Raw genomic sequence first — 25,025 nt, 5'->3', positions numbered from 1 at the left:
ACATCACTATTATAAAGGTAAATCCACCATGTTTACCAGAAAGAGAACAAAAAAGAGAAATAACTATGAAAATATGGGAGTTCATACAGCTTCTAGAATGCTCTTAGGCAGGCATCCTCAACTGTGTCTCCTGGAACCCTGGGGTGGTAGTAGTGATACAGGACTGGCAAGTGAGAAGGCTTCTTGCAGGTAGAGGAGTGGTCTGCTGGACGAGTTTCTTGAGAGTCCCATCCAGGCCTCAGTGTCATCACATCATTTACTTTTCTACTTTCAGACATCAGAGATTCATGGTATTATGGATGAGATTCAGCCCATTACATGAAATTTTCTCTCTTAAACATGACAAAATTACAGTAACAAGGATCCATATGTTATTGGAGCAGGAGCTTTAGAATTTCAAGTGTAATAATAATCAGAATAAATTAGTTTCTGCTGTGTACTTATTTTGGTTTTCCTGATATAAAAACTTGCACTGAATGCTGATATATATACATAACACCCAGTGACTGTGTAATCAAAGATTCTAAAATGAAAGTTTAAATACACTGTATCTCCAGTACAAATCTGTTCAAATGGCTGCTTCTCCTGGCTCTTGGCTCCAAACTTACAGTTCCATAAAGAGTAATCTTCATTAATTTTGGAAACCTTGGGTCAATAATCCAGATCAATAAAGTTTTCTCTTAAAACCTCTGAGCTGACGAAACTAAATTTGTATTCCAAATATGTGATTGGACTTCTATTATAAAAAGGCATATGAGCTTCACAAAATTAAATTATCTTTTATGTATATTTTCATGAAGTTTTAAATCAGAAGTTATTTTTAATTGAATTTTTTTATCTGATTAAAAATAAAAATTGGTGGGTCAGAGGCCTGGAAGCCTCTGATAGCATCAGCTGAATGACTCTAAAAGGTGAATTAAAAGGAAATTTGTAGACTTTCCTGGTAGTGCAGTTGTTAAGAATCCACCTGCCAATGCAGGGGTCACAGTTTCAATCACTGGTCCAGGAAGATCCCACATGCCGCAGAGCAGCTAAGCCTGTGCACCACAATTACTGAGCCTGCACTCTAGAGCCCAGGAGCCACAACTACTGAGCCCACACACCAAAACTACTGAAGCCCGTGAACAAGAGCCCATGCTCTGCAACAAAAGAAGCCACCACAATGAGAAGCCCGTGCACCACAATGAAGAGTGGCCCCTGCTCTTCTCAACTAGAGAAAGCCCTTGTGCAGTGACAAGGACCCAATGCAGCAAAAAATAAATACATAATTAAAAATTTTTTAAAAAACAGGAAATTTGTAAAGCCTATTAAATGTAGAATCATCGGTTGCATCAGTACTACTAGAAATCAGAATGGCAGAGTCAAGCAAAATCACACAAGGATGAGCCAGAATATCCTAAATGGAAACCCACTGGTGGGAGCAGAATGTTTAAAGTTAAATTTTTTAAAAGGTAAAATCATGACTTTCAGGCTCATTCAAAAACAACTTTTTTTTTTTTTTTTTTGCGGTACACAGGATTCTCACTGTTGTAGCCTCTCCCGTTGCAGAGCATAGGCTCTGGACGCGCAGGCACAGCAGCCATGGCTCACGGGCCCAGCCACTCCACGGCATGTGGAATCTTCCCGGACCAGGGCATGAACCCGTATCCCCTGCATCGGCAGGCGGACTCTCAACCACTGTGCCACCAGGAAAGCCTGAGAAACAACTTTTGTCATAGATTTTATTTAACTCATTAATTAATGAGGAAACTGGGAAGATGTTAAAACTTGTCCACACAACACTTAAGAAACTAGGGTATTTGTAGTAAATTTAAGAAAGTAATGTTAGAATAAGATTGCCTGGTTACATACAAAACTTGTTAATATCTCACAGAGCAATAAAATAAAACTGTGTACACACTACTATATATAAAATAGATAATCAACAAGGACCTACTATATATCACAGGGAACTCTACTCAATATTCTGTAATAACTTAATGGGAAAAGAATTTGAAAAAGAATAGCTATATGTATATGTGTAACTGAATCACTTTGCCATACACCCAAAAATAATACAACACTGTAAATCAACTATACTCTAATATAAAATAAAGATTTTTAAAAAAAGATAACCTTGTGGTTATCTGTTTTACTGAACAAAAATTGGCACCTCTTCTAGATTAAAAAAATAAAATACCTAGGAATAAACCTACCTAGGGAGACAAAAGACCTGTATGCAGAAAACTATAAGACATTGATGAAAGGAATTAAAGATGATACCAACAGATGGAGAGATATACCATGTTCTTGGATTGGAAGAATCAACATTGTGAAAATGACTATACTACCCATAGTAATCTACAGATTCAATGCAATCCCTATCAACCTACCAATGGCATTATTTACAGAACAAGAACAAATCATCTTCAAATTTTATGGAGACACAAAAGACCCTGAATAGCCAAAGCAGTCTTGAGGGTAAAAAACGGAGCTGGAGGAGTCAGACTCCCTGACTTCAGAGTATACTACAAAGTTATAGTAATCAAGACAATATGATAATGGAACAAAAACAAAAACATAGATCAATGGAACAAGATAAAAAGCCCAGAGATAAACCCACGCACCTATGGTCAACTAATCTGTGACAAAGGAGGCAAAGATATATAATGGAAAAAAGACAGTCTCTTCAATAAGTGGTGCTGGGGAAACTGGACAGCTACATGTAAAACAATAAAATTAGAACACTCCCTAACACCATATACAAAAATAAACTCAAAATGGATTTGAGACCTAAATGTAAGACGAGACACCATAAAACTCTTAGAGGAAAACATAGGAAGAACACACTTTGACATAAATCACAGCAAGATCTTTCTTGATCCACCTCCTAGAGTAATGGAAATAAAAACAAAAATAAACAAATGGGACCTAATGAAACTTAAAAGCTTTTGCACAGCAAAGGAAAGTATAAACAAAATGAAAAGACAGCCCTCAGAATGGGAGAAAATATTTGCAAATGATTCAATGGACAAAGGATTAATCTCCAAAATATAAACAGCTCATGCAGCTCAATATTAAAGAAACAAACAACCCAATCCAAAAATAGGCAGAAGATCTAAATAGATATTTCTCCAAAGAAGACATACAGATGTCCAAGAAGTACATGAAAAGCTGCTCAACATCACTAATTATTAGAGAAATGCAAATCAAAACTACAATGAAGTATCACCTCACACTGGTTAGAATGGGCATCATCAGAAAATCTACAAACAACAAATGCTGGAGAGGGTGTGGAGAAAAGGGGACCCTCTTGCACTGTTGGTGGGAATGTAAATTGACACAGCCACTATGGAGAACAGTATGGAGGTTCCTTAAAAAACTAAATATAGAATTACCATATGATCTAGCAATCCCACTACTGGGCATATACCCACAGAAAACCATAATTCAATAAGACACATGCACTCCAATGTTCATTGCAACACTATTTACAATAGCCAGGTCATGGAAGCAACCTAAATGCCCATCAACAGATGAATGGATAAAGAAGATGTGGTACATATATCCAATGGAATATTACTCAGCCTTAAAAAGGAATGAAATTGAGTCATTTGTTGAGACGTGGATGGATCTAGAGACTGTCATACAGAGTGAAGTAAGTCAGAAACAGAAAAACAAATATTGTATATTAACGCATATATGTGGAACCTAGAAAAATGGTACAGATGAACCGGTTTGCAGGGCAGAAGTTGAGACAGAGATGTAGAGAACAAACGTATGGACACCAAGGGGGGAAAACCGCGGTGAGGTGGGTATGGTGGTGTTCTGAATTGGGCAATTGTGATTGATATGTATACACTGATGTGTATAAAATTGATGACTAATAAGAATCTGCAGGGCTTCCCTGGTAGCACAGTGGTTGAAAGTCCGCCTGTCGATGCAGGGGACACGGGTTCGTGTCCCGGTCTGGGAAGATCCCACATGCCGCAGAGTGGCTGGGCCTATGAGCCATGGCCGCTGAGCCTGCCCGTCCGGAGTCTGTGCTCTGCAACGGGAGAGGCGACAACAGTATAAACAAACAAACAAACAAAACAAAACAAAAAAACACAGTTAATCTACACCCTCACTCAATTTAAGACTTTTAATCAATTGGAAACAAGTCAAACTAAAGACATTTCCTTTGGTTTTCATCTGGTGGCCTTCAGTCCATCCCACCCATCTTTTTGATTAATTCATATATTTTGGTTTACATTTTCACAACAGTATAACAAGAGAATAGTGATCCCTGGCACAAAATAAAGATATCCTGAGCATTATCCGACTCATTTCCCATCCCTTAAGTTCAAAGCAGAGGTTGGGATGATCAAAGGTAAAAAGAAAATCCCTTTATTAACAGCAATCCAAACGAATATGATAGGGGTTTCCTGCCACCAAGGAGCTAAGTGTGGAAGTTCCAAATGTATTGATATTTGGACCTATACCACTATGTTGTGGGTACAACTGAAAATAAGGGAGAAATTGCCATACTACCTGGGAAAAAAAAGGAACACTGGAGAACAGGAGTCAGGTAGTCACCCAGCTGTAAATACTTGATGCTGGAAGAGTACAATACATGCCTTGAAGTGCACTGTGGGTAGACTGAGTATCACCAACTGAGCTGCTTGAGAACTTGCAACAGACAATCAGGAGAAGTGCAGACAATGATTTTTAGGAAAAATTGAACAAGAGTTTAGGTGATGATGAGTACTGGCATGAACTTGTTGCAATTCAAATACTAATGACCAAAACAACTGTTGATAAAGGTGAAAAGCACTTAATGGAGTGTTAGGATAGCAGAGAAGTAAGTACTTTGACAAAGTATCTGTCTTGGAAATTCCCAAGGGAAGACCAGAATGAGAAGGGACTTGCATCCTGTTTGTGAGTTATAAAATTGGCCCTGTGGACTCTAAGATCAACTAAAAAAGCACATTTCCATGGAAAGTACAAGTTGGTGATGACCGTGTGGTATTAAGGTTACAAATAATACTGCATAAGGGGGTGAAGTCAAAGAGTTCTAAATCTAAAGTTACTATATGCAGAGACGAATTATATCATTTCTCCTCATCCAGTCAGGGAAGAATAGATATTTCCTGTACTTCTCAGAATGTAATTAATATACGTTTCTCTCAAATAGAAAGCCCTGATTATCCTACTGAAGCTGTCCTGACACACCCATAGTGTGTTAATCTCACCTGATTAAAAAAAGGAGGAATATGGAGCTTGGCATCAGATGAAATTTTGTGGGTAGAGGGGGTTAGCAAAATAGCAGAGGTTAGATCAATTTTTGAAGAGAGAAAAAAATCTGAATGAAAGAAATTAGGATGAAAATAGTCTTTCTCTATAAAGGGACCTTCTTCCCCGCCTGCCTCCTTAAAGCTTAACCTCTTGAATAAGTACCCTTATTTTGTAAGAAAATTATTATGTGGCACATATACCAAAGTTTTCTCCTCCTACACTGTAATTACATTTCATTTTCTCAAGGCTTTAATTAAGTCTTATACACCTGTATGTTTTATATAATAGTGTCATGGAAAATAAAGATAGAGAACAGTAAATAAAGTGTGACTTGCCCTATAGTAACCTCTCCAATGGCACTAGTTGGAAGAATTTTGAGTCCTATCGTGGAAACAGTGAGACCAGACAAGGCCTTGATCCTAAGGAACTCCTCTTCAAGACTTTGGTAAAAGTGGGTGACAAGCAGAATACCCCAAGGAGCACTAATAAACAGACAACAAGAAAAACTAGAATAAAATCTACACTAGACAACGGACCATTGATTGTAGTGGGATAGAAGCTTTGTAGAAGTCTCCTCAGAAATGAAGAAACTGTACATGAGCACGCATGACCACAGGCAAGCTGCTTGTCCACAGCAATATCAGATAGAGCCTGAGATTTTTCAGATGCAGGTACAATATTATTTTCACTGGATTAGTTTTCACAGGAAGAGACTTAATGGGAATACAACCCTGACAGGTTCCATGAAGGTAAGAGCATACCTCATCTTATTGTGCTTTGCTTTATTGCACTTCACAGATAGAACGTTGTTTAAAAATTGAAGATTTGTGGCAACATTTCTTCAAGCTAGACTATCAGTGCCATATTTTCTAGAAGTATTTGCTCACTTCATGTCTCTGTGTTACATTTTGGTGATTCTCACAATATTTCAAACTTTTTCATTATATTTGTTATGGTGAACTGTGATCCGTGACCTTTGATGTTACTATTGTAATTGTGTCGCGGCACCACAAACTGTGCCATATAAGGTGGTCAACTTAATAAATATTGTGCGTATGTTCTGACTGCTCCACCAGCCGGCTGTTCCCCCTTCTCTCTCCCTCTCCTCGGGCCTTCCTATTCCTGAGGACAAAACCATATTGAAATTAGGCCAATTAATAACCCTAAAATGGCCTCTAAGTGTTCAACTGAAAGGAAAAGTCACAAGTCTCTCACTTTAAATCAAAAGCTAGAAATGATTAAACTTAGTGAGGAAGGCATGTTGAAAGCTGACATAGGCCAAAGTCTGGGCCTCTTGCACCAGTTAGCCAGGTTGTGAATGTGAAGGAAAAGTTCTTGAAGGAAATTATAAGTGCTGGTCCAGTGAACACACAAATGTTAAGAAAACAAAACAGACTTATTTCTAGTTATGGAGAAAGTATTAGTGGTTTGGATACACCAAATCATACACAATATTCCCTAGAGCCAAAGCCTAATCCAAAACAAGGCTCTAACTCATTTCAATTCTGTTAAGGCTGAGAGAGGTAAGGAAGCTGCAGAAAAAAGATTTGAAGCCAGCAGCGGTTGGTTCATGAGGGTTAAGGAAAGAAGCCATCTCTGTAACATAAAAGTGTAAGGTGAAACCATGAGTGTTCACGTAGAACTGCAGCAAGTTATCCAGAAGATCTAGCTCAGATAATTAATGTAGGTGGATATACTAAACAACAGATTTTCAATGTAGATGAAACAACCTTATGTTGGAAGAAGATGCCATCTAGGACTTTCATAGGTAGAGAGGAGAAGTCAATGCCTGGCTTCAAAGTTTTAAAGGACAGACAGGCTGACTCTCAGCCTGTCTAAGGGCTAATGCATCTGGTGACTTAAAGTCAAAGCCAGGTCTCATTTACCATCCCCAAAATCCCAGGGCCCTTAAAAATGATGCTAAATCTATTCTGCCTGTGCTTTAGAAATGGAACAACAAAGTCTAGATGATGGTACATCTGTTTACAACATCATTTAAGCCCACTGTGCAGACCTACTGCTCAGAAAAGATTCCTTTCTAAATATGACTTCTCACTGACAATGCACCTGGTCACCCAAGATCTTTGATGGATATGTACAAGGAGATTAATGCTGCTGTCATGCCTGTTAACACAACATCCATTCTGCAGCCCATGGGACAAGGAGTAATTTTGACTTTCAGGTCTTATTTAAGAAATACATTTCACAAGGCTATAACCTATAAATGGCGATTCTTCTGATGGACCTTGGCAAAGTAAATTGAAAACCTTACGGAAAGGATTCATCATTCCAGGTGCCATTATGAATGTTTATGATTCCTGGGAAGAGGCTAAAATAACAATATTAGCAGGAGTTTGGAAGAGGCTGATTGCAATCCCCATGGATGACTTTAAGGGATTCAAGTTTTCAGTGGAGAAAGTAACTGTAGATGTGGTGGAAAGAACTAGAATTAGAAGTGGAGCCTGAAGATGTGACTGAATGCCTGCAATTTCATGTTAAAAATTGAACAGATGAGGAATTGCTTCTCATAGATGAGAAAGAAAGTGTTTTCTTGGGATGAAAGCTACTTCTGGTGGAGATGCTTGAAGATTGCTTAAATGACAAGAAAGGATTTAGAATATGATGTTAACTTATTTGATAAAGCAGCAGCAAGATTTAAGAGGATTGACTCTGATTTTGAAAGAAATTCAGCTGGGTGTAAAATGTTATCAAACAGCACTGTGAGCTACAGAGAAATCTTTCGTGAAAGGAAGAGTCCATCAATGGGGCAAACGTCATTTTTGTCTTATTTAAAGAAATTGCCACAGATACCCCAGCTTCAGCAACCACCACCTAATCTGTCAGCAGCCATCAATGTTAAGACAGGAACCTCCATCAGCTAAAGATTAGGACTTCGCTAAAGGCTCAGAGCATGGTTAGCATATTTTAGCAATAAAGTTTTTTTTTTTTTTTTTTTGCAGTACGCGGGCCTCTCACTGCTGTGGCCTCTCCCGTTGCGGAGCACAGGCTCCGGATGCGCAGGCTCAGCGGTCATGGCTCATGGGCCCAGCCGCTCTGCAGCATGTGGGATCCTCCCAGACCGGGGCACGAACCCGTGTCCCCTGCGTCGGCAAGCGGACTCTCAACCACTGCGCCACCAGGGAAGCCCTAAAGTATTTTTTTAAATTAAGGTATGTACATTGTTTTTTTAGACATAATGCTATTGCACACTTAATAGGCTAGAGTATAGTGTAAACAAACTTTTTATGTACTGCGAAGCCAAAAAAAATTTGTGTGACTCACTTTATTGTGATTTAATTTATTGATGTGATCTGGAATTGAACTCACAATATCTCTCAGGTGTGCCTGTAGTAGAGAAGATGCACTCTCTTCCATAAAGTAAAACAAAAGAAACCACCAGAACCTGGGTTCAAGATTCTACTTGACCCCTAATAGTTATGGGAATTTAAGCAATACAATTCACTACTTTGAGCCTTACTTATTAATGAAATGGTTATGTTAATACCTTCTTGGAGTGTTGTTGTGAGGTAAAATAATAATCTGTAAATATAAAGTTTTGATAAAATAAATGTTCTATAAATCTAAAGTATAGATAATATGCATACAATAAAAAGATTCTTTCCAAATCTTTATGCCTATCTGAACTTTCTCCCCTTCTTTAGTTGAATTTACCCAGGTAGGTATAGTCATCCATTCAACAAACACTATCCTTATCACTAGAATATGATTCCCTTACCTTTATATCCCATTCCCTCCCTCCCCCACATTTAGAAGACTGCCATAGTAGAAATGTAATATTTGTTAAATGATTAAAACCATGACGAATTTATTTAGTGCCACATTTTTCCTGATTCTTTGCTTACTGCTTCGAATGAGATAAATAAGAAATATCCCTTGTCCCCATCGTCTTCATCTTTTTTCTGTCTTAATTATATAAACTTTTAATCATTGCATTTTGACTTCCTAGTTTACCACCAAATGTGATTCTTTTCAGTAAGGAAGTGCACCTATGCAGAGCAGTTCACATTTTATGCATATTTAAGGAGCCCAGTGAATTGAAATCTGTGTATACATCTTACCACGTTGTGGTGCCATTTTAGGTGATAAATACAAACCCAGTGTGTGCTTATCTGGCTCAGTTTTAAATAAAGCACATTTTCTATCATGTGTCACCTATGAACACATCTTTGTTTTAAATGTGGCCACAAAAAGGAATCTTAGCAAAATTAAATCAAAAATTAAATCAATTATAATTATCACTATTCTATTGTGGTTTTCGTAATACATAATACTATGTGAATTTAGCAAGTGTCCTTTGATAACCCCTCTGTATCTGCCACAAAGTACACATGGCTGCTGGAAACCTCGCAGAGTATCCTCCTCCTCCTGCTGGTACATATGTGAGGGTGGTGAGAAGTGAAGGTAAAATAATAATAAGGAATAAAAGGTCCTTCTCACCCTCAGATGATGTCTTAAACTTCAGTGGGTTTCTGTAGGCCCCCCCTCAGAGAGGAAAAGGGCTACTGTCAAGTGAAAGCCTGCATTTCAAAATTGTCTCTCTGAGGCTGGTGAAACCATGATTAATTGTAACTTCTTACATCATTTCTCATATCCTCTCATTTTTTCCTTTATCATATTACATGTTTCCATTCACTCAGTGCTGTTTTTTCCTGCTGTGTGCCTACCATTTGCAAAAGACATATGTAAAAGGCAGTATTTGATTACTTTGGAATTTTAATTTTGCCATAACTTTATTTTTATTTTTGTATATAAAAATAAAATGCTAGCTATTTTATCTTATGCCAAGACTAAATATTAAAATTCATTTTTCATTTGTATAGCAACTTTCTTAATATCTCCAAACTCAACTTTATGTAGTTTCATCCCGTATGGATCAGTTTACCATTTGCTTGTTCATAGTTATTTCTAATTTTCAATGTAGAGAGATTCTCCCTTCAATGACACCAAAAGTTCCTGGAAGTATGCTATCTTTTCTTTTTTTCCGAGTTTTGAAAAATGAGATGATTCTCTAAGCAGAAAGGAAGAGGAAGGTCATTCTTGACAGAGAGGACATTGTAGGCTTAGGGTCATATAGGTGGAATATGGCAACTCAGAGATGTGAGTCCAGCTCAGTACCACTGCAAAACCCACAGAGGCCCTCTGAGTTCATATGCAATAAGAAATCTAGTTGTTTGAAAAGTTCTCTAATAAGTATACAAATTTTGGCAATCATCTATGTGAGAAAACATTTCCAGGTGACCCTTGATTTGAAAGTCTAAGCAGATTCTGGAGATATTTTTGTCTGTTTCTTTTTCTGGTGCTATTTACATAAAGGAAACATTGGCAGAAATCCTCAATCCTGGTGTACATCCAATTTCTTTTTGTTTTGATTGGCTAGGCTTCAGTAAATGATTTTCACATTAACAAAGAGATATTGAAATACTAATTTGGAATCCTGTATTCCTTTCTGATGCTGATGTTGATGAGTCTGAAGTTCATGAAGGTAATGTACACAGGTTTTGACTTATGAAAAAAATATGGCATTTATTTCAGATTACCGGTTATATTACAGTAAAGTAGACTTCATTTTTGACTTGGAGAAAGGAAAGGAAAGGTAATCAGATGCCACTTAAAACAAATTTCTAGATTGGAAATATGTAAAAAATTTCATTGTCTGCCATAATTTTGATAGGTTATATTCAATTACTAAGAACTATTTAATTTGTTTACCTCAACTACTTTTGAGAAGATGCAGATTTGTGTGGTTATATGTAATTTAGCTCTAATTGTTAAGTTTTAAGATCTTAGAAACAGAAATCAGCAGAAAAACTATATTCTTTGAGAAACTGATTTATCAGTTGCAGAGAGGTTGGAAATAGTAAAGACTTTTGATGAAATTTTAGTAGTTTAAATACATGATTATTTGTGGAATATAAGGAGGAGTAGTCCAATATGATCTAGTAGGTGAATTAATGAATAACAAAAAATTTCCTTTTATACATGATGTGCTATTCTGTGCTGGCTACAGTGTACAAATATGCATTGTACATGTACATTGTACAACTGGCTACATTTTACAAATATACATTGTACATGTACATTGTACAACTACAGTAAGATAAGAAAAGCAAAGGTGAAAAAACTTAAGAGGAATGAGGCCATTTATTTTCAACAGTTTATTCTGATTTTAAAAGTGTTCCCTGAGAAATGTTGGACAATATAAGAATATAAAAAGGAGATTAAATTATTGATAATTCCAATATCCAAAGTTTAATATTTTGTTATGCTGAAAAGTTTTTCACTACTCAGATGATTAATAAATAGATGGATAAAAAATAATGAAGGTAGAAATAGATATATATTTATAAAATTGGCATTAAACTACTATCCTGCAAATACATTATTGTATATTTTTTAACTCAATACTTGCTTTTAGCATTAGGCTATATTAAATATTCTTCAAAAGTATAAAATATTTGATGAATAACATTCTATAACATATGAGTAACATAAATTACTGAACAATCTCATCTATTAATTTGTAGGTTAGTTCTTTTTTTTCCCTGTAAACAATTCTATAATGCATATTCTCACCTAAATTGCCACACCTATGAATGAAGTTTTGAGGAATTTAATTCTGGCCCAAAGGATAGAAAAATACTTTTGTCCTCTCTATATAGACCTCCAAAATAATTTCCAGACCTGCATCACAATTTTATCTTTCATCAACAGTAATAATTTCTGGTCACACCATACCCTCTCTCACAAAGTACTAGTCCTAAAAAAAATTTTGGCAGCAAATAGAATTTAGTTATTTTAAATTAAGTAATTATATCAATATTAAAGTAAAACACTTCTTTAAAAAATTGTACCCATTCTTTCACATCTATTTTTATTGCTGTATATGTTAATAAATTTAGATTTATGACATTTTTACATATTAAAAATTAACTTCGATCATACTTATTACAAAATTTACAAGTTTATTTTTTAATCTTTTAATGTCATCTGTGACTATTCAGGGTTTAAAATATCTATAAAATGTGTACTTAATATGTCACCTTATTCACCTCTGATTATTTTCCCTTAGAACATCATCATTTTACATTTTGTTTGTACTGTTTTTGGTGTTTTAAGACTGTTCATTTTTACACATAACTTGTAAATTTATTGGGCGGCATATAGTTTAGTTGTTCTATGATGTAAAGATCCAAACTTAATTTTTTCCAACCACTTTTCTAAAAACTGTATTTTTTAAAAAATACTTTTCCATTAGTTTGTAATGCTCTCTTTAAGATAACATTTAATTCTTACATGCCAAAAATATTCAACAACATTTGTAGGTTTCTCCTGGCTCGGAGAACATAGGAGATTTAACTCCTCTTAAATCGGATGAGAGGTGCTACGGGGAAATTAGTCATAAATACCAGCACTTACTTGGGAGCAGTGTGTGTCACACTGCCCAATCATTTCCATCTTGAGTTAGTAAAACACTAAAAACTCTTTAGCTTCTTTAGCAGGTTTCTTGTACAGTCTGAATGAAGAGAAATAAATGGTGTTTTGGGGGAGAAATCACAATAACAGGACAATTTTTAATGAACAATTATGTCTCCGGATAGAGTTTGGAAAAACCAGATATAGCTATAAATAAGTTTGAAATTGCTTCGCATAATAATATAAAGGAGTTTTTTTCATTTCTGGCATGTCATATTTCTACCAATTATTGCTTTAGGAAAACAATCATTCTTTATTAATATGGATTTAGACCTCATTGAATCTGAGAATAATTTTATTTCCTTAGAAGATATATGTGAGTGTGCGTCTCTGGGGTGTGTGTGTGTGTGTGTGTGTGTGTGTGTGTGTGTGTGTGTGGCATAGCCTAGTCTGAATCAACTCTTTTGCTGAAATTACTTTGCCCCTTTAACACACCGTATTAAATATGATAGGGCTTCCCTGGTGGCACAGTGGTTAAGAATCTGCCTACCAATGCAGGGGACACGGGTTCGAGCCCTGGTCCGGAAGATACCACATGCTGCAGAGCAACTAAGCCCGTGCACCACAACTACTGAGCTTGCACTCTAGAGCCCGCGAGCCACAACTGCTGAAGCCTGAGCGCCTAGAGCCTGTGCTCTGCAACAAGAGAAGCCACCGCAATGAGAAGCCTACGTACCGCAACAAAGAGTAGCCCCTGCTCACCACAACTAGAGAAAGCCCGCACACAGCAACAAAGACCCAACACAGCAAAAAATAAAATTAATAAAAAATTTTTAAATGATATTATTCCTAGATTGAGCGTTGCAATTTGGGGAAACGCATTGGTGAAAGATTTTGAAAAAATGTTAAAGATATTTTTTCTCCTTTTTTGACATTTTTGTGGAAGTATAATATATATATATACAGAAAAATACACAATCAGAAATGGGGGGATTAATTTATAAATTTACTACACCTGTAACCAGCACTGGCATGTAGGAACAGAACATCCTAGCAGCATCCTAGAAAAATCTAGCATGTAATCATCTATTCATTTCTCCCCCAGGGTAATCACTATTCTGATTTTTAATATTATAGATTCATTTTGCCTGTTTTAAACTGTACATCAATAGAATCATACACTTTTGGTATCTGGCTTCTTTGGCTCAAAATAATATATCTGAGATTCATCCATGTTGTTGCAAGTAGGTGTAAATCATTCATTCTCATTTCTGTAGAGCATTCCATTGTTTGACCATATCGTATTTTATTCATTCAACTCTTGATTGGGATTTGCGTTGTTTCAATTTTAGGGTAACTTATGAATAGTGCTGCTATAAACACACTAATATATGTCTTTTGGTGTGCACATTTCTGTTAGTTACACACCCAGAAATGGAGTCGGTGGGTAATAGATTATGTTCAGTGTAGTTTTGTGCTACCAAGTAATTTTCTAAAGAGTTTGCTAACAACTTATATACCCACCAGCAGTGTATAATGAGATTCTCTTTTACTCCAATTCCTTGATACCTGTTGCTATGATCCCTTTTACATTTTACAATGTCCCTTGTGTATTCAGTGAAATTTTATTGTAATTTAAATTTACATTTCCCTGATAACAAATGAAGTGGGACACTTTTCATTTGCTTTTTGGCCATTTATGCACATCCTTTTTTATAAAGTAACTCTTCAAGTTTGCTTTTTTCTACTGATTTTAATCAACTTGTAAAATTTTCTTTTGCTATTTTTTGAGAACTAGATATTTATCAAATATGTGTGCTACAAATATCTTATTCCGTTCTATGTATTGCCTCTTCATTCTTATGACCCATCTATTGATGGAAAAATGTTCTTAATCTTCTTCATACATTGCTATTTATTTTTTATTTCCTTTTTTAAAAGTATTTTTAAAAATTGAGCAGGAGATGGCTACGCCTAATCCAAGTTCAGGAGACATTCTCTATGTTTTCTTCAAAAGTCTCTATTAATTTACCTTCCATAACAATGTCAGCAGCATATCTGGCATTGAATTTTTGTTGTCATAAGAAGAACAAAGTTCCTTTATTTCCTGTATGGAATCAACTTACCTAGCACCCTTCATTTTATTTTTTTGAATTTTATTTTATTTATTTATTTATTTATACAGCAGGTTCTTATTTGTTATCTATTTTATACATATTAATGTATATATGTCAATCTCAATCTCCCAATTCATCACACACACCTCCCCCACGCCACTTTCCTCCCTTGGTGTCCATACATTTATTCTCTACATCTGTGTCTCTATTTCTGCCCTGCAAACTGGTTCATCTGTACCATTTTTCTAGGTGCCACATGTATGTGTTAATATATGATATTTGTTTTTCTCTTTCTGACTTACTTCACTCTGTATGACAGTCTCTAGATCCATCCATGTCTCTACAAATGACCCAATTTTGTTCCTTTTTATGACTGAGTAATAGTCCATTGTATATATGTACCACATCTTCTTTATCCATTTGTCTGTTGATGGGCATTTAGGTTGCTTCCATGACCTGGCTATTGTAAATAGTAGCACCCTTTATTTAAAATTCTACCCTTTCTCCATTGTACTGTGGTGTCACCTGTTTCATGAATCAGTTTACCATGTATGTATGCATCTTTATTGTGCTCCATTGGTCAATTTGTGTATTCTTGTTAAATTACCACACTCTTTTGAAAATTATAATTCTATAATAGAAATCAATATCTTGTACTGGCTCACTTTGTTCTTCTTGAAAAATACCTTGGCTATTCTTGGCCATGAAAATGTAATTGTGTCCTAGTTTACCCTGCTGATGTGGGTGATGGAATGAAGGATGCAGAGAGGTTGATAGAAGTTATAGAGCCAAGCCATACCCTGAGAAAAGAAAGGTGTTTTTTCTTTGTTTGTTTGTTTTTTAATTTCAATCAAGTCCTCTTTCTCAAACATAGAAGAGGACATACTTCAGGTCAGGCATGCTAGTTTGTATGTGAACTGAGTATGTGAGTAGTCTCTTCTAAAAGTTTTGGGTTTTTTTGAAAGACTTTTTTTCCTTAGTATCCAGACATATTTTCCTTTAGTTTTTCCCCAAGTAATCTATAATGTTTCATATATACAATGTTTTTATTTAAGTTGAATTGAAGCCAATTTAGGGATAACACTGTGAAAGGAAGGGTGGTTTTCCCCTGGTGTTCTGTCTCTACAATAAAATTTCACAGCTGCAAAGAAATTTAGAGACAATTTTCTGCCTTTGATCTTAGCATAAGATGAAATACAGAACTTGAGGAAAGGGCAGAATTTGAGGAATCTGCAGACTTTAAGTTTGAAGATTATACTCAAGATTTTATTTGAGGAACTACTAGTCAAATGTCTCATTGGTTATTATTAGTGGCAGGGCACTATAAATTCGATTGCAGAATATTCCATGTTAAGATAATAAATGGAACTGTCAGAGGTGGCTTTTGTCTTAGCTTTAAAACACATTAAAGCAACACTAGTTATATTTATAGTACTGGAATGGAATCACTTCAGCATACTGATTTCATTTCTTCACATGTCAATAACTAACATTTTCATTTCCTGGACTTAAGCCAATCAGGAAAGAAAAATAGAATACTCATCATTTATAATAAATCATTTACCACTCAGTCAAGAAAGTAGGGTTGTATATTACTTTCTATAGCTGTCAGAAGCTTTAATTATTAATACAATTGCATCTTGGGTTATGAGGGCTTAAAACTATGGGGCTTATGATTTCTGAACTTCCATAAGTGACTTCAAAAAGACAATAGAAAGCTATAAGCATATTTTTATCATTCTTGTTTTTAAGTTCTCTCATTTGATACCCAATAGTTACAAGATAATTGTTCTTCTGTTTTTTGCCAAAGGCTTTTAAGTAGTATCTTTTCTTTTGTTATTGAATCCCAGGGTTAGTTTGTCTGAACTCAGTATTTCAACTAGCTCCACGCTGAGAACTATACTTGAATTGGTTCTGTGAAATGTGAAGGAAACAAAGACTGGATACATTGTCATTTAAACTTTCACTAGCCTGGACCCAAAAGGTTAGAAAGGTATTTTCCATATTCCAGTTTAAATGGGTATGTAAATAATATTTTAGAGACAAAAAATGTATAATATACTATTTATTGCAAATATATGCAAATTATAAAGCATGATAAATTATTTAAATTTTGGGAGCAAGGACAATGTGAAGAACATGACCTTTAAATACCTTAACTAATTGTTTAAAGCACCCAATAATCACTTAATTTTTTAGGAGAGTTTACTTTATTTGATTTGACTATTTGCTGTTAAGGGCTTAGACTACAGAAGTAACATGTTAACTTGTAGACCTGTCTAGTCAAAATAATAAATTTCTGGTAGAAAATAGAACTCTAAAGATTACAATTTTATTGCCCTATGCTATTAACCAGTTTGATTTAGTACACATATTTTGTACTATCTTCCCAAGTGGATTATAAATACTCTGTTCCTAAAAATATCATTTGAACATGCTTATTAATTAGTAAGCTGCCTAAGTCTGACATATAATCACATTTTAAAGTGTTCATAAATTGTATTTTGACAGTTTTGGAGAACCCACCAAAAGTTCAAAGGACTCACCTGCCAGAGACAATTAAATCGTCTTGTCTGAAAAGCACACTTCATGGACTCAGGCAAATCTTTTCATAGCCCCTGAAATGATTCTCAGGTAACACTAGGACCTTACTTTCACTGACTCTATTTCTCTAAGTTTGTGTCCTTTCTTGTAATCTTGATTTTTTTGGTTTCTTTTTTTTCTTATTGAGTGTGTTATTTTGTTTGTATCTTGCCTAACTCATGGTCATGTCCATGCCTTTTCCATAAAAAGGCCCAGGGACTTATTAATCTGTATCTCATCCTGGGATATACTACGTTGTCTTACCTGTATAGCAAAGAGAGTACTGCAGGTATGTGTCAAGCTGATTTGTACACAGTTGATAATTTATTCCATTATGAAGCGGCAAAGATTGTATTCTGGTTTATGTGACCATTTGATGATCTCAGTCAGGTGGATGATGGGATCTATTCTTTGTTGGATAAGAGATGACAAAGGATCAAGTTTTTTTAGACTATTTCATTTTAGTCTATTTGTGAGATTTACTGCCGACTGGAAAGGAGAACGGCTCTTTGAGATATGAAACTGTGATTTTTTTATGCTTCTGTGTTTACTTTGACTAGGGTAATCTCTGAGCTTTCTGTAGGTCTGTCATCTGTAAATAGAAAGGGTCTTTATATCTCCTTGTATGAATGTGAAACATTTTTTCTATGTTTAAAAGTATTAATAAATTAGATTAAAATACCTCTTAAAATAAGAATATTTTAATTGGTTCATAAATAAATGTATATAAATTAAATATTCCAACATTTCCAGGAGATAAACTAAATTTCTAATACTTTAATCATGCTCAGTATTTCTCAAAAGTGTGTTGTCTATGAGGTCAAAACTATTTTCATAATAATATTAAGACATTATATGCTTTTTTATTCTCACTTTTGATGGGAATATAGTGGATCTGTCTAGATGTTGCATGATATTTGATGAGAATATTTTTCAGACAGCTAATGGAAAATGTTTTTATGATTGCTAGAATTTCTAAGGTAGTAGCTTTTGTATGTAAATACATGCATATTCAGACATTGACTCAGTATATTCTCAGTAGTATTACTATCCTCTTACTAGCTGTACCTACTGCTATCTCCGTAACCCCATCATTGTCCATTTTTACTTGACAGAATGATAAATAGACATAGTTATTCAGATTTGGATATTTAGCACATATTTTCTTAAAAGTGAATACGTACATCTATTAAGTCAAGGAAAAACTGACAGCACTTGTTATTAAAAATTTTTGAGCTTTCAAACAAAAATTATAATTTTGGAAAACTTGTATCTGTCACCAGGATCTTAAGAACTTGCTAGTAGTAAGAGATTTTTCTGATGAGATCACTGGTGATATTAACTAATACAATTTCTGATATCATATGATCAGTTGTGTTTACATTTGGAAGATCTGTATAACCCAGTGAACTAATATTTTCCAAATGACCAATGGAAGATCTTACAAAAGGAAGGGCAGAGAAAAGATCCATTCAAAAGACAGAATACATCAATGGATTTTAAAGAAACAGTATGAAAAATTTACTGATATGATATCAAATTCCACATTGCAAATAACCTTTAGAAATAACATATCATGTTTTTGAAGTAGTATCAAAGGAAAATATCTACAATGATCTAAAAAAGCTATTCAAAATACTCTTTGTTTTTCTAACTACATATCTAGTGAGGACAGACGTTCTACATAAACTTGACAGGTTGAATGCAGATATATATTTTATTAAGGAGGTCTATTTTATTAAGGAGATATTAAAGTATAAAATACTCCCATTCTTCTCACAATTTTATTTTGGAAAATACAGTTTAATAAATAAATCGTGTTTAGACATTAATATGTTATGGATTGATTATTGTTATTTTTAAATAAATTAGTAAAAAATATTTAAAATGGCTAATACAGTAAACGTTGAGAGATAAACCCACCGAAAACACTTAAAGTTTTTCATATATTTTTAGGAGTTGTAGAGAGTTCTTGAGTCCAGAGTTTGAGCACTGATGATATTAGTCTTTCGAGAAAGAAAGAGAGTCAGAAACTGCTAGCTCAGAAACCTTCTTATGTAAGATTGAAAGTTCGTATTAGTAAGAAGAATCCTTGGTTGAATCAGACTAGTTTGATACTTTCAGTTGAAAAGAGGAGAGAGAAAATCACTGAAGTCAAAAAGCACTATAGGAGGGCTTCTCTGGTGGCGCAGTGGTTGGGAATCTGCCTGCCGATGCAGGGGACACGGGTTCGTGCCCCGGTCCGGGAAGATCCCACATGCCGCGGAACGGCTCAGCCCGTGAGCCATGGCCGCTGAGCCTGCGCGTCCGGAGCCTGTGCTCTGCAATGTCAGAGGCCACAACAGTGAGAGGCCCGCGTACCGCAAAAAAAAAAAAAAAAAAAAAAAAAAAAGCACTATAGGAGAAATATAGTGGAGAGAATTTTTTCTTCTTGGTTAGCCTCAAGATGAAAGAGATAATAATAAAGGCTTTCACATTATACAATTTGAGATTCCTTGACGAAATTTTGAGACAGAAGTTAATTCTCTTGCTTCAGAATGTGCTCAATACTGTATACTCAAAGAGCTTTATATGGTTAATTAACACTTCTTGTAGCCCTATGTAAATAATTAAGCCAAAGCCCATTGGGACTATTTTTTTTTTAACATCTTTATTGGAGTATAATTGCTTTACAATGGTGTGTTTCTGCTTTATAACAAAGTGAATCAGTTATACATATACATATGTTCCCATATTTCTTCCCTCTTGCATCTCCCTCCCTCCCACCCTCCCTATCCCACCTCTCTAGGTGGTCACAAAGCACCCAGCTGATCTCCTTGTGCTATGCGGCTGCTTCCCACTAGCTATCTATTTTATGTTTGGTAGTGTATATATGTCCATGCCACTCTCTCACTTTGTCACCGCTTACCCTTCCCCCTCCCCATATCCTCAAGTCCATTCTCTAGTAGGTCTGTGTCTTTATTCCCGTCTTTCCCCTAGGTTCTTCATGACCTTTTTTTTTTTCTTAGATTCCATGTATATGTGTTAGCATATGGTATTTGTTTTTCTCTTTCTAACTTACTTCACTCTGTATGACAGACTCTAGGTCCATCCACCTCACTACAAATAACTTAATTTCGTTTCTTTTTATGACTGAGTAATATTCAATTGTATATATGTGCCACATCTTCTTTATCCATTCATCTGTTGATGGACACTTAGGTTGCTTCCATGTCCTGGCTATTGTAAATAGAGCTGCAATGAACATTTTGGTACATGACACTTTTTGAATTATGGTTTTCTCAAGGTATATGCCCAGTAGTGGGATTGCTGAGTCATATGGTAGTTCTATTTTTAGTTTTTTAAGGAACCTCCATACTGTTCTCCATAGTGGCTGTATCAATTTACATTCCCACCAACAGTGCAAGAGGGTTCCCTTTTCTCCACACCCTCTCCAGCATTTATTGTTTGTAGATTTTTTGATGATGGCCATTCTGACTGGTGTGAGGTTATACCTCACTGTAGTTTTGATTTGCATTTCTCTAATGATTAGTGATGTCGAGCATCCTTTCATGTGTTTGTTGGCAATCGGTATGTCTTCTTTGGAGAAATGTCTATTTAGGTCTTCTGCCCAATTTTGGATTAGGTTGTTTGTTTTTTTGATATTGAGCTGCATGAGCTGCTTGTAAATTTTGGAGATTAATCCTTTGTCAGTTGCTTCATTTGCAAATATTTTCTCCCATTCTGAGGGTTGTCTTTTGGTCTTGTTTATGGTTTCCTTTGCTGTGCAAAAGCTTTTAAGTTTCATTAGGTCCCATTTGATTATTTTTGTTTTTATTTCCCTTTCTCTCGGAGGGACTATCATTTTTGTGATGAAGAATAACCTTTGGAGACTATATATTATCAAATTAGCAGGGTCATTAAGAACAATTATTTACAACTTGGAAATAAAGCAGAAATGTGGACAGTATATTCTTTCAAATTTATATAGAAACTTCTGCAACAAATAACGCTCTAGAAAAAATGTAGCTGTGGTTGATGTTGCTATTAAATAAAGGCTCACACACTCATAAATTACCTGTTAAACTTGTAGATCTTATCCAATAGAATTGCAAATAATTTCTGTTTAGTAGAAAAATAACTCCAAAGGTTATGTACTGTCCTGTAGGTCATTAATCATTTTTGTTGCTAACTAAGTAGACTATTTTAGAATGCCTTTTACAGTGGACTTATAATCATTTTTCTTCTAATTCTTGTTTGAACCAGGTTTACCATCTGATCAGTTCCCTCCTTCATTAATGAGCTGAATAAAATCTTTCTCATGTTTTCATTGTATATGTGTCTGAAAATCATTTTTTAACTTTTTGAAAAAATGAACACTTTTTAAAGGTTTGCATTTTGCTTTGTAGAAATATTTAATTGCTATATCACCTGTGAATGCAGTGATATGCGGGGACCACTGAGTATTGGCGCCAAAGAGCTTATTATTTGCACGTTTTCCCAATTTCACTTTCAGATCTGCAATGTTGCTAGTTAGAAAATCAGCCATGATGGCAGTATTTACACCACAAAAATCAGTATAAACTAAAAATCATGACTTTTTGTTTTCTGAAGAACCAATTTACCATCACACCACTTTATGCATGTTAAAAAAATTGCTTAATTTTGCTTGTTTGAATTTTAAAATGGTCTTGTACTTTCTTTTTTCACTAAATATGTTTCTTAGAGTTATCTGTATTGTTGCATCTAGTGGTAGTTCACTCCTTTACCCTGATGTATTATATCAATATGTGAATATTCTATTTATTCATTCCCTTACTAATGAACTTTTGTGTTGCTTCCAGTTTATGTTGTTACAAACATATTGTAGAGCTATAAATACCAATGCACATTATTTAAAATACTAGTTTAAATCTTATTCATTTTCCTACTGGTTTTCTTTATTTTAAATTCATTTGTGGGATATTTATACTTACATATTATAGATATGTGGAATATATACATATATATGTATGTTTTATATATATACATTGTGTGTGTGTGTGTGTGTGTGTGTGTGTGTGTGTGTAGCTTGTGAGCTATATTTGTTGCAAGTAATTTCTCCCACTCTGTGGCTTGCATTTTCATTCTCTTGGCAGGAGTCTCTTGATGAATTCAAGTTTTTAATTTTAATGTAGCCCAGCTTATTATCTTTTCTCATTAACTTTAAAAATATTCTTTGTGCTTATTTTTAAAAAAGGTTTTGCCTATCCTGTAGTCAAAAGCATGTTTTACTAAATAATCTCCTAAAATACATATTTTTCACATTAACATTATTTTACACATCTCTTGAAAGCGTATCGCAAATTTTTCTCAAAAAATCTGAAGTAGGATTATGTTCCACTCTTTTTCCCATGTAGGTAATTTTCCAGCAACTTTTATTGAGAACTTTATTATTTGTCTATCACTCTGCAGTAATACATTCAAGGGTCCACTTATATGTGAGTTTGTATCTGAGTGTTTCTCTCTTTATTCTTATACCAATGTGTATTGCCATATTTATTATAGCTTTATAATTAGTCTTGGCATTCAGTAAAGGAAGTCTTCTCATCTTATCCTTTCAAAATAAATATTTGGTTCTTATTGACCACTTATATTCCCAAATAAACTTTAGTTTTACCTCGTCAAATTTCCCCAAATTCTTATTGGATTTTGATTGAAATTGAACTAAATCTATGGGGGAAAGTGTCAAATTCAAAATATTATCTTCTGTCTAATAAATCTGATAAATCTTGCATTTTATGAAACACAGCTTTTATGGGTTTCTGTGTAGAAATCTTTTACATCATTTGTTAAATTTATTCCCAGGTTTATAATATTTTTGTACTATTATAAATGGTATATGTTTTTACATTTTATCCTATATTTGTTGTTAATACACAGAGTGAAATTGTATTTTTTTAGAAATTTGTTTCATATTCTCATCAAACAAAAATATATAGAATATTTTCCTAGAGAGAATTGTACTTTAGATATGAAGAAAATAATTTTGCTAATTAATTTTGAAATCTTTGCAAGTTCATTAGCACAAAACAATCAAATTCTAGGATTATTTCTTAAATAGGGTGATATGCAAGAAAAATTAAGAGTAATATACTATACAGGATATCTGGCTTAGGTAGTATCCATTTATGTACCATAAAGCCAGAATAATTTCAAGAAAATAACTTGCTGTTTTGTGGTTCTTTAAAAATCTACCAGTTTTCACAGGTTTTCAATCAGACAATTATGTCAATGTGTTATTTGTTATGTTTTTGAGATGAGGAAGACTAGAGGTGAGTATGTAGTGAAGAAAGTATTTGTGTTACTACTTGTACATAAAACTTGAGATGCTTATTAGACATTAAAGAGGAGATTGCAAGTAGCTTGAAACTCATAGAAAGCTTGCCAAGAATAAGAATTTAAGAGTTATTGGCTTATGGATGGTATTAAAACCTATGGGTATGGATGAGATCACAGGAAGTAAACATCATTTTCATCAGTCTATTCACATTTCCTTACCTCACTGTCAGTATTTCCACACCTCATTGTCAGTATTTCCACACAGCTCATGCACCTATCATTCGGTAATGTTCATCCCAGTTCATGTAGGTGCCTAATTGCTAATTACCACTGAATTTAACAAAATTGTTAGGGGACAGCTACGAAACAAGTTCAGTTAAAAGGCATTTGCTGAAATCTCTGAGCTGTAATAAACATTGCATGCTTACTGGTGTACTAATAAAGGTCTAGTTTTACTAAAATAATTTAATTTTCTTTCCCCAGAAAGAGTTTAATAAACATTTGGATTAAATTGGCAGCTTAAAATACTCTGTATAATCATGACTGCAATAGGAAATGTAATTGTGGTTCTCAGGAATGAAGTGAATAGTGATCAGTTATCAGGAAGAATAGAGAATATATATGGAGAAGGAGAGAGATCCCTGGTGCTGAATAAATCATCCCTGTGAGGTCAGGAGTTAGTATTTGAAAATCAAGGTTTACAGTGCATTCGTATTAATGGCACTTTCTTCTATTACTTTGTCCCAGATGCAGAAATGAATTGAATAGGGGATGAGTGAAAGGTGCTGATGGTTTTCCTTCCATTCCTTTGGGAAGGAAAAACGATTTTGTAAATAAAATTTCCCCAATTCAACTCCTTATTGGACAAGATTTTAATTGCTAATGAATGGGAGTTTATAGACAACTGTCCTAATGGTAGGTGAGATATTGTTACCAAACCAAACTTGGGTCCACTTGCCTGCTTGCAGTAAAGCCAGTCTACTGACACCAAGTCATGGTGAAGGAGAGTACGGCATTTATTGCAAGACATCCAACCTGGGGCCAAGCAAGGAGAATGAGCAGCTCATGCTCAAAAGACCTGAACCCACTGATGGCTTTCAGGGAAAGTTTTTTAAAGGCAAGGTGAGGAAGAGGGCCACAGGGTGTCTGATCAACTTGTGGACATTCTTCTGATTGGTTGGTGGTTAGGTAACTGGGTGGTATTTTGGGAGTCAACATCATCAACCTCCTGGTTCCAACAGGTCTCGGGTCTACATGCTGGTGGTCAGCATGCAGTTAACTTTTTCCACCTGGTGGGGATTTTATTGTCTGCAAAACAACTCAAGGATATGGCTA

General features: G+C 34.9%; 1 pseudogene; it reads right to left on the bottom strand.

Annotated features, from left to right (window-relative positions):
• Positions 1-277: 277 nt before the first annotated feature.
• LOC136126997 (AP-5 complex subunit mu-1 pseudogene) lies at positions 278-21,918 on the bottom strand (annotated as a pseudogene).
• Between the last annotated feature and the right edge of the window lie 3,107 nt (positions 21,919-25,025).

The sequence above is a fragment of the Phocoena phocoena genome, chromosome 8 (genome assembly GCF_963924675.1).
Source record: "Phocoena phocoena chromosome 8, mPhoPho1.1, whole genome shotgun sequence".
In the NCBI taxonomy this organism is placed as follows: Eukaryota; Metazoa; Chordata; class Mammalia; order Artiodactyla; family Phocoenidae; genus Phocoena; species Phocoena phocoena.
Note: the sequence above shows the minus strand (reverse complement) of the source record. Positions and strands in the feature narration are given on the sequence as shown.